General features: G+C 42.3%; 1 pseudogene; it reads left to right on the plus strand.

Moving 5' to 3' along the window:
• The first annotated feature begins 1230 nt into the window (after positions 1–1230).
• LOC103015596 (peflin-like) lies at positions 1231–2224 on the plus strand (annotated as a pseudogene).
• Positions 2225–11986: the final 9762 nt, after the last annotated feature.

The raw sequence follows: 11986 nt of genomic DNA on the forward strand, positions 1-11986 counted from the left end.
TATTTTTATTTTTATTTTTGGCTGTGTTGGGTCTTTGTTGCTGTGCGCAGGCTTTCTCTAGTTGCAGCGAGCAGGGGCTACTCTTTGTTGCGGTGCGCGGGCTTCTCATTGCAGTGGCTTCTCTTGTTGTGGAGCATGGGCTCTAGGCGTGCAGGCTTCGGTAGTTGTGGCACGCGGCCTCAGTAGTTGTGGCTCGCGGGCTCTAGAGCACAGGCTCAGTAGTTGTGGTGCATGGGTTTAGTTGCTCCGCGGCATGTGGGATCTTCCCGGACAAGGGCTCGAACCCATGTCCCCTGCATTGGCAGGCAGATTCTTAACCACTGCGCCACCAGGGAAGTCCTGTCTTTCTCTTTCTGACTTACTACACTGAGTATGATAATCTGTAGGTCGTGTTGCTGCAAATGGCATTATTTCATTCTTTTTTATGGCTGAGTAGCATTCCATTATATACAAAGATCATGGCCCTCTGGGGTCAGTGAACCAGCCTTCTTTGTAAAGCACCACACCTAGCACCATCCCTCCTCACCCAGCCAACATCATGAGACTTAGAATACCTTTTCCCTGGGAATTCCCTTGCAGTACAGTGGTTAGGACTCTGTGCTTCCTCTTCAGGGGCCTGGGTTCGATCCTTGAACGGGCAACTAAGATCCCACAAGCCTCATGGCCAAAAAAAAAAAAAAAAAAAAGTATCTTTTCCCATTTAGATTTTGCATTTGAAATTTCTACAACTGTTTGTGTGGCTTTTTTTCCCCCCTCCTACAGCTATTAGCTGCTCTGGCAAAGAACATAGTAGGGTGGTAGAGAGTAGGGTGGTAGGACTGATTCGGGTTTGGGTGCTACAGGAAGACAAGGGCCAAGTATCTTTCCAGCTCACCACACCCAGCTCCTCCCCACACCATCCCTCAAGACTTTGGCTGTCATATATGTAATCCATGCCCAGCATTGGTCTCAGTGACTGGACCACAGAAGGAGGACATTTGACTCAGGCTGGGCCAGTTCGTTTCCTTTTCCTAAAAATTGGCCATAGGGGAAGAGAGACTCTATTCTGTCTCTTCTTATAGGTGTAACTAAAAGAAGTTAACCTGGGAGCCACAGAGAGCTCCTTGTGTGGAGATGCGGGGTAAAGTAAACTTTTCTTGGAACTCTGAGCTTGCCACAGTGTATGGAGAAAATTCCAGTCTTTCCCCCCGTGTGTCTCCTCTTCTACTCATACAGAACACTTCACAGAGTCGCCATGGCCAGCTACCCCTACGGGCAGGGCTGCCCAGGAGCTGGAGGACAAGCACCCGGAGCCCCTCCGGGTAGCTACTACCCCGGACTCCCCCATGCTGGAGGGCAATATGCTAGCGGGGTAACCCCTGGTGGCGGATATGGAGGAGGTCCTGCCCCTGGTGGGCCTTACGGACCACCAGCTGGTGGAGGGCCCTATGCACACCCCAACGCTGGGGGGCTCCCTTCTGGAACTCGGGGAGGACCATATGGTGGCGCGGCCCCAGGGGGCCCCTATGGACCACCACCTCCATATTCCTGTGGTGCCCAGCATCCCGGGCCTTATGGACAGGGATCACCTCCTCCAGGTGGCACCACTCCCAATGTGGATCCCAAGGCTTACCCCTGGTTCCAGTCAGTGAACTCCGATCACAGTGGCTATATCTCCATCAAGGAGCTGAAGCAGGCCCTGGTCAACTCCAACTGGTCCTCGTTCAGCGACGAGACGTGCCTCATGATGATAAACATGTTTGACAAGACCAAGTCAGGCCGCATTGATGTCTACGGTTTCTCAGCCCTGTGGAAGTTCATCCAGCAGTGGAAGAACCTCTTCCAGCAGTAAGACCAGGACCGCTCGGGCTCCATTAGCTACACAGAGCTGCAGCAAGCTCTGTCCCAGATGGGCTACAATCTGAGCCCCCAGTTCACCCAGCTCCTGGTCTCCCGCTACTGCCGGCGCTCCGTCAGTCCTGCCATGCAGCTAGATCGCTTCATCCAGGTGTGCACCCAGCTGCAGGTGCTGACCGAGGCCTTCCGGGAGAAGGACACAGCTGTGCAGGGCAACATTCGGCTCAGCTTCGAGGACTTCGTCACCATGACAGCTTCTCGGTTGCTATGACCCGCCCATCTGTAAAGTGGGGAGTGCACCAAGGGGCTTTTCCTGGCTCCTAGGGTGGGAGAAGCATGTGGGCCTCTCTTCATTTCCTGCCCTTCCTAGAAAAAGAATTCTCCCTTGCCTGATTCAGCATTGTTCCCAAAGAGGGCTGGGGGTCTGCGTCATAGCCACCAAGCAGTGGGGAGCTGGGCTGAGGCCACGCAGGTAGGGGCCTGACCTAGGAGAGGACTGGAAATTGAATGTCCTTTCACATCCCTGAGTATTTAAATGGCACAGCCTTGCGCCGGGTGCAAGAGACGCTGGTCATTGCGATGGGGTTAGTGTCCAGTCAGCTGACTCCAGCCTCTAGCTTTTCCTTCTGTGCCCTGACGCCAGTGGTAAGTGCTCATCAGCCTCTTACCATTAGCACCTGCGTCCCCTCACCCATGCTGTCTTGTCAGATGAACCCAGTTTCTCCAAAATGGAATCTGACCAGGGTGAGAGATTTGCCCATGCGACCAGTGGCTTGGATTCCACCCGCCACAAGTCCGTGTGTGTTGACTTCTAGCTGCCTGCTCAGGGAGCTTGGGCAGCCTGCTCTCTGGGCATCTTTGGCCAGGCTACCCCTCTGCAGCTTGGACCCCTCATACTTGCCTGACATCCTCTGCTTGGCTTCAGTCCCCAGGGGACAAGTTGCTACCTCCCACTGCCAATGCTTTTGTGTGTGTGTGTGTGTGTGTGTGTGTGTGTGTGTGTGTGTGTGTGTGTTTTCATTTGGGGCCAAAAGTTTGGTGCAACTGTAAGCTTCAATACAAGAATAAAACTCTGGAGTTCCACATTTTCCACCAAAAAAAAAAAAAAAAAAGAACACTTCACTTCTGACACTTCCGGTCATCAAATGTGTGACCACCAAGCAATTTTCTGTGACACCAGCTGGGTGTCCTACAATTTAACTCAGTTCTGACACTATCACCCTGAAGAGAGTGTCAGATCCCACAGGTGAAGGGCTCAGTCCCACGAGACTATCCCCACTTCAGATGTCAGCCAGTCCCAAGTAGTGGGTCCCCAGGTTACCCACAACTTCTTTTTTTTTTTTTTAATATATTTATTGGATAATTGCTTTACATTGTTGTGTTAGTTTCTGCTGTACAACAAAGTGAATCAGCTATATGTATACATATGTCCCCATATCCCCTCCCTCTTGAGCCTCCCTCCCACCTTCCCTATCCCACCCCTCTAGGTCATCACTAAGCTTCGAGCTGATCTCTCTGTGCTATGCAGCAGCTTCCCACTAGCCATTCATTTTACATTTTTACCCACAACTTCTATCCACTTGGTTACAGATTGGAGGTTCCCACATTCCCCTACTAGGGTTTGATTAATTTGCTAGAGTGGATCACAGAACTCAGGGAAACACTTATATTTACCAGTTTGTTAAAAAATATGATAAAGGAGGGGCTTCCCTGGTGGCGCAGTGGTTAGGAATCTGCCTGCCAATGCAGGGGACGTGGGTTTGAGCCCTGGTCTGGGAAGATCCCACATGCCACGGAGCAACTAAGCCTGTGAGCTACAAGTACTGAGCCTGCGTGTCTGGAGCCTGTGCTCCGCAACGTGAGAGGCCCGCGCACGGCGATGAAGAGTGGCCCCCGCTCACCGCAACTGGAGAAAGCCCTCGCACAGAAACGGAGACCCAACACAGCCAAAAATAAATAAATTAATTAATTAATTTTTAAAAAATATATGATAAAGGATGCAGATGAACAGGCAGGTGAGGACATATAAGACGAGGTCTGGGAGGGTCCCAAGAGCAGGGGCTTCTGTCCCCATGGAGTCAGGGTGCACACTCTCCAGTATATGGATGTACACACCAACCTGAAAGCTGTCAGAACCCCGTGCTATTGGCATTTTAAAGAGGCTTACTTATGTAGGCATGATCAATTATTAACTCCATTTCCAATCCCTCTACCCTTACTAGAGAAGTGGGGGTGGGGAGGTAGGGCTGAAAATTCCAAGCTTCTAATCATGGCTTCGTCCTTCTGGTGACCAGCCCCCATCCAGGAGCCCACTCAGAGTCACTCCATTAGAAAGAAAGATGCTCTTATCACTTAGGAAATTACAAGGGTTTTAGCAGCTCTGTGCCAGGAACTGGGTGCAGAGACCAATACATATGTTCTATTATCTCACACGCATCATAACACCTACCACAATGTATTTAAAGTACCTGAGTGTGTGTCTTTCTCTTTCCCTGCTAAAGGGCATGCCCTGAGATTATGAGTTCTTCAAGAACAGTAACCTTCACTGTTTCATCTTTGTATCCATGCAATTATGCCCCAAATCTGACACAAAGTATGAAACAATGAAGGTTTGCTGAACTTTCAAACTGGGCAACATAAATGAGGTTCCCACCTTTTCCAGGTGAAGGCTCCCTCAGCCACTAGCAGGTGTCAGGACATGTCTCTGTGGCTTCTGGCCACCAAGCTACTTGTCTGATCCATAGTGAGTGGTAAAAGTACAGGTGAGTCACTAGAGGTATGCAGAGTGACCACCTGGACAGCTCTGAGGCCCTAGTGTGTCAGGCTCTAACAGGAAGCAATTTAAACTAGGCTGCAACAAGTTACTCATTGTATTCTTCCAGATTGCATGGAGCATGTTCCCCAAATGCTGAGTTCTTTCCTCAATGTGTCAGATGAACTGCAAACATAAACCTCCCAACAAGCTTTCCTTATGGTTTTGTTTTGTTTTGTTTTGTTAAGTTTTTTGTTTTTTTGTTTTTTTGATGTGGACCATTTTTAAAGTCTTTATTGAATTTGTTACAATATTGCTTCTGTTTTACATTTTGGTTTTTTGGCCAGGAGTCATGTGGTGGGATCTTAGCTCCCAGACCAGGGATCAAACCCACACCCTCTGCATTAGAAGGCGAAGTCTTAACCACTGAACTGCCAGGGAAGTCCCTTCCTTATGGTTTTTAGCATTCTATGTCTAAAGGAAAAATAAGTTGTTAAAAGATATTTGTTTATGAAAAAAGACATACCATTCACAGAAAACCCAATACAGCAGAACTTAAAAACAAAACAAAACAAATATAAACAAACAAAAACTAGATAAAATGTAAAGAAATCTTTTTTAAGGCATGACTGACCTTGACTGGATGTGAGGAATCCCTAAGAGAAAATAGCAGTAAGCAATTGTGAGAATCGTATTTGCCCCAGTGGCATATACAGATTCCTAGTGATCCAGCATCTGTGTTTTCATGGGTTATGGAGGTAAGGAAGCCTGAGTCTAAGGAGAGCAGAAAGTAAAATCAGAGGATAAGGCTGAGCCTCTCCAATCCCCAAACCACTAATATCCTCGTGGGCAGTGGGTAAACTAAAAACAAAAACCAAAAACAGGGGGTGGTGGGGATGCAGGCCTATCTTAACTTGGATCAGCGTAAAGTAAAAAATAAACAAACAAAAAACTCTCCTGAGAATTCTCTATCCCATACCTCCACTCATATATATTTACCTAGGGACATACTCACTTTAGCTGTGTGACCCAAAACACTCCAAGATGAAAATTTAAAGTGTTTCTGGATTGGTAGGACAGACAGACATCTGGGAGAAGCAAACCCAAACTTCCTCTTGAAGAATATCATTAAATCCAAGCCTCAAACATTTTCCCACAAAGTTTCAACATGACTCACAATTTTTTTAAAAAGTCTCTAACTACACAAAGAAACAAATGCCTACAAGCAGAAGCAACCAACTAGAGAATCATACTCATAAAGATCAGATATACTGCTATTATCAGCTATAAACTGTAATTTTATTATGTTTAATATGTTGAAATAAATTAAAGAGGGAATTAAAAGTACAACCAAGAAAAAGTAAATAGCAATGACAATAAGTCTAGGCAAATAACAAGAGATTCTAAAAATCCTCGATATTTTCCCTTGTTTAATTTCACTAGAGAAATTTAAGAACCCTTGAACTGCCAGAAAACCAACAGCAGGGTAAATGGAAGGATTAATATATGGGGCATGCTGCCTGGCTGAGATCACAGTATTGAAGTTCACCATGCCACAAGTTACAGAGATAGCTGAAGGTTTTAATTTAGAACTGCTGATCTTGGTAAGTTTCTCAGAACTTTTTTGTGAATAAAATATACATAACATAAAATTTACCATTTTAACCATCTTTAAGCGCACATCTCATTGCTTTTTAAGTCTTCTTTTTGTTTTTAAGTTTCACTATTATGACTTTCTATTTATTTACTCTGCTTGTATTCATCTGGATTCCTGATTATGAATTGATATTATTAATCAGTTCTGGAATATTCTTACAATGACCTTTTTGAAGAGCATCTCTCCTCCAGTCTCTGCTATCTCCTTCTGGATGGAACTCTGATTAGATGGACACTGGATCTTCTTACTGTCCACTCTTTGTCTTTAAACTTCTATTTTATATTTTCTCTCTCTTGGTTTCTGTGTTGTATTCTTCGTAACTTCTTCACGCACAGCTTCTAATTCACTAAATCTTTCTTTCATTTTTAATCTGTGATTTAACCCATCCAATGGATTTCTAATGTCAGTTATTACATTTTTTCCTTCTGTACATTTTATTGGATTCCTTTTCAAGTCTGTTTGATTAGTTTTGATAAATTTAATTGAATATTTACATATTAATGATCGTGAGGAGTATGTTAAAATATCTTACTATAATAACACATTTATTAACTTCTCCTTATATCCCTACACTTATTCAAACAACTTAAATAACATAATTAGCAAGCTTGATCTAATGGACTTAAATAGAACACTGTACCAATCATTCCAGGAACACAAAAATATTTATAAAACTTGACTTATATTAAGTAATAAAACAAGTGTCAAGACATTTCAGAGAAATCATATCATACAAATCACATTTTCTTATCACAATATAACTAAGCTAAAGATTAATAACAAAAAATCGACTTAAATGAAATATCTAGAAAAGGAAAATTCATAGAGACAAAAAGTAGAATAGAGGTTACCAGGGGTGGGACTGAGGGGTGGGGAAGACATGGAGTTATTGCTTAATGGTTATAGAGCTTCTGTTTGGGGTGATGAAAAAGTTTTGGAAATAGATAGTGGTGATGGTTTTACAACATCGTGAATATAATCAATGCCACTGAATTGTACATTTAAAAATGCTTCAAATGGCAAATTTCATGTTATGTATATTTTACCAGAATAAAACATTTAAGAAAAACCCTAAAAAGATAAATAAAAACAAAACAAAAAATATATCTGGAAATTTAAAATACATATTTCCAAATGACCAATGGTCAAAAAGAAATCATCATGGAAATTAGAAAATAATTCACAATATTGTAAATTGACTATACTTCAATAAAAAATAAATTAAAGAAAAAAGAATACACTTAAAACCAAACTATTACAGGCCAAAATTTTTGGCATGCAGCAAAAGTAGTACTTATAGAGAAATAATATATTTAAATAGTGCATTAAAGATCTATTGCTATATAAATGATTACCCCAAAACTTAGTGATTTAGTTTTAGCAACAGACATTTATTATCTCTTATACTTTCTGTGGGATAGAAATTCAAGAGCATCTTGGTTGGATGGTCCTGGCTCAGAAACTCTAATGAGGTGGCAGTCATCCGAAGGCTTGACTGGGGCTAGAGGATGCACTTTAAGGTGCCTCACTCATATTGTCGGCAAGTTGGTACAGGCTGTTAGCAGGAAGCCTTCATTCCTCTCCTTGTGGACCCCTGCACAGGTCTCCTTGAGTTCATAAAACATGGTGGCTGACTTACCCCAAAGCAAACAATCCAATGTACTTAGGTGGAAGCCACAATGCCCTTTATCATCTAGCCTCAAAGTCACACATCATCACTTCTACCATCATAGAAACCAGCCCTGATTCACTGAGGGAGGAAACTACTCAAGGGTGTGAATATTAAGTGGTAATGACCCTTGAGGGCCATCTTAGGGGCCCACTACTACAAATAGTGAAATATTAAAAGCATTTTTTCTTTAGAATCAGAAATAAGACAAGAATGCCCATCATCACCATTTCTACTCAATATTATGCTGGAGGTGATAGACTGTACATTAAAAAAAAAGGGGGGGGAATTCCCTGGTGGTCCAGTAGTTAGGACCCAGTGCTTTCACTTCTGGTCCCGGGTTCAACCCCTGGTTGGGGAACTAAGATCCCACAAGCTGCATGGCATGGGCAAAAAAAAAGGAAAAGTAAAAAAAGAAAACTTTTTTTTTTTTTGAAGAATTGGAAAGTAAAAAACAAAACAAATTACATGCAGGTAATATGCTTACTTATATAGAAACCCCCCCCAAAAAAAACTACAAGCAATTTATTTGAATTAATAATTTAGGAAATTTATCAGCTTTATGATCAATATTCAAAAGCCAATTCAATTGCTACATACCAGCAATTAACATAATATAAAGACCTTTAAATGATATCATTATAATATTTTAAGAATATATCATTAACTATATTTTTGAAAACTATAAAGTACCTAGGACAAATCTAACAATATTTTCCATAATACTGTTTAGATTTTATATATACACACATATTTATACATACACAGATATCTATATCTATATCTACAGCTGACTCTTGAACAAGGAGGGGGTTAATCAGCATACAACTTAGTCAGCCTTCCTTATCTGTATAAGTGGATCCTGGAAGTTCAAACCTGAATTTTTCACGAGTCAACTATACATTCATATATGTATATTTTTTTAGTTATTTTTATTTATAAAACAACTACATGACATGAATGGACCTAGAGATTGTCATACTGAGCAAAGTAAGTCAGACAGAAAAAGACTAAAATCATATGATATTGCTTATATGTGGAATCTAAAAAAAATGGTATAGGGACTTCCCTGGTGGTCCCATGGTTAAGAATCACCTTCCAATGCAGGGGATGCAGGTTTGATTCCTGATTGGGGAACTAAGATCCCACATGCCACAGGGGAACTAAGCCCGCACACTGCAGCTATGGAGCCCGTGTGCTCTGAAGCCCGCACGCCACAACTAGAGAGGAGCCCATACACCGCAACTAGAGAAGCCCGCGCGCTGCAAGGAAAGATTCCGCAGGCTGCAACAAAGATCCTGCGTGTCACAGCTAAGACCTGACACAGCCAAATAAATAAATAAATAAATAAATAAATAAATAAAATAAAAAAATAGAAGTTTAAAAAAAGGTACAAATGAACCTATTTACAAAACAGAAATAGAGTCACAGATGTAGAAAACAAACTTATGGTTACCAAGTGGGAAGCGGGAGGGCGGGAAGGATAAATTGGGAGATTGGGGTTGACATATACACACTATTATATATAAAATAGATAATTAATAAGAACCTACTGTATAGCACAGGGAACTCTACTCAATACCCTGTAATGACCTGTATGGGAAAAGAATCTAAAAAAGAGTGGATAGGGGCTTCCCTGGTGGCGCAGTGGTTGAGAGTCTGCCTGCCAATGCGGGCTACACGGGTTCGAGCCCTGGTCTGGGAGGATCCCACATGCCACGGAGCGGCTGGGCCCGTGAGCCACAATTGCTGAGCCTGCGCGTCTGGAGCCTGTGCTCCGCAACAAGAGAGGCCGCGATAGTGAGAGGCCCGTGCACCGCGATGAAGAGTGGTCCCCACTTGCCGCAGCTGGGGAGAGCCCTCGCACAGAAACGAAGACTCAACACAGTCATGGATAAATAAATAAATAAATAAAAGAACGTGAATTTCTTAAAAAAAAAAGAGTGGATATATGTATATTTATAACTGATTCACATTGCTGTACAGCAGAAACTAGCATGACACCGTAAATCAACTATACTCCAATAAAAATTAATTTTAAAAAATAAGTAGGAAAAAATGAAAAAAATCAAGATAGTGGCCATTCTGATGTAGAGGGAAGAGTTGGGATCGGGGGACAAAACACATTAGCAGCTACAAAGAGACTTTTAATATTACTTCTTATGCTTGGTAAACGTTCTTTTTATTTTTAGTATTTTATCACCATGAACAATTTCACTGTAAACATCTTGTAATGGACTGAATTGTGTCCCTTCCCAAAACTCATATGTTGAAGTCCTAACCCCAATGTGACTTTATTTGTAGATGGGTTATTTAAAGAGGTAATTCAGGTTAAGCGAGGTCATAGGGGTGGGGCCCTAATCCAATGGACTGGTGTCCTTACAAGAAGAAGCAGGGGTGCAGTGCACAAGAAAGGCCATGTGAGGACACAGCTAGAAGGTGGTTGAATACAAGCCAAAGAAAGAGAGGCTTCAGGAGAAACCAAACCTGCCAGCACCTTGATCTTGGACTTCCACCCTCCAGAACTGTGAGAAAATAAATTTCTGTTGTTTAAGTCACCCAGTCTGTGGTATTTCGTTATAGCAGTCCAAGCAAACTAATATACCCATTATTATACATTTGTCTTTATATATGAGTGCTTTTATTTGTATTGAATAGATTTTACAGGGGTTGGATCGATGGTTGCATATTTTTAATTATAGAAGCTGCTGCCAGGTGGCTTTCCAAAAAGAACTTAAAAAATTTACGTTTATGACAGCAATATGTAAGGGTTACTTTTTCCTCAAAACCCCTCCAAAAAAAAAAAAACCCCTCCAGTAATAGGTGCTATTGATCTTTTTAATATTTACTGGTCCAATGGGTCTAAAGTAGTATTTCATTGAACTTTAATTTACATTTCTCTAACGTGTGAGTTTGAACATCTTTTCAAATGGCTGTAGGTCATTAAGATTTGCGCCTCTGTGAATTATCTCTTCCTGACTTTCGCTCATTTTAAGTGGATTATTCTTTTCTTTTCTTATCAGTTAGTGAGATCTTTATATTATAAATATTAATTCCCTATGCATAAGCCCAAAATTGAAAATATGTATTTTTCTAACCTATTTCTCATCAGTTAATCTGTTTACAATTTTTTAAGCATACAAAAGAGCTTAAGGGCTTCCCTGGTGGCGGAGTGGTTAAGAATCCACCTGCCAATGCAGGGGACACATGTTCGAGTCCTGGTCTGGGAAGATCCCATATGCCACGGAGCAGCTAAGCCCTTGTGCCACAACTAATGAGCCTGTGCTCTAGAGCCTGCAAGCCACAACTATTGAGCCCACGTGCCGCAACTACTGAATCCCGCATGCCTATAGCCCGTGCTCCGCAACAAGAGAAACCACCACAATGAGAAGCCTGCTCACCACAACGAAGAGTAGCCCCTGCTCGCCACAACTAGAGAAAAGCCCATGCACAGCAACGAAGACCCAATGCAGTCAAAAAACATAAATAAACAAAATAAATAAATTTATTAAAAAAAAGAGAGCTTTATTTTTACATGATAAAATATGTCTGGGCTTCCATGGTGGCACAGTGGTTAAGAATCTGCCTGACAATGCAGAGGACATGGGTTTGAGCCCTGGTCTGGGAAGATCTCACATGCCACGGAGCAAATAAGCCCATGCACCACAACTACTGAGCCTGCGCTCTAGAGCCCATGAGCCACAACTACTGAGCCCACATGCCACAACTACTGAGCCCCTGTGCCACACCTACTGAAGCCCACGCGCCTAGAGCCTATGCTCCACAACAAGAGAAGCCACCGCAATGAGAAGTCTGTGCACCTCAATGAAGAGTAGCCCTTGCTCTCCACAAATAGAGAAAGCCCGCATGCAGCAACAAAGACCCAATGCAGCCAAAATTAATAATAAAATGAAAAAATAAATTTAAAAAAATATATGTCTATCTTTTCCTTACAGCTTCCGCATTTCCAGTATTGGCTAGGAAGATCTGCCTCACTCCTAGATTGTTCATAATATCTCCTGTTTTCTTTGCAGGGTTTTATGATTTCATTTTTCTACTGCCATTTTTTTTG

This window comes from Balaenoptera acutorostrata, chromosome 1 (assembly GCF_949987535.1).
Source record: "Balaenoptera acutorostrata chromosome 1, mBalAcu1.1, whole genome shotgun sequence".
Classification (NCBI taxonomy): Eukaryota; Metazoa; Chordata; class Mammalia; order Artiodactyla; family Balaenopteridae; genus Balaenoptera; species Balaenoptera acutorostrata.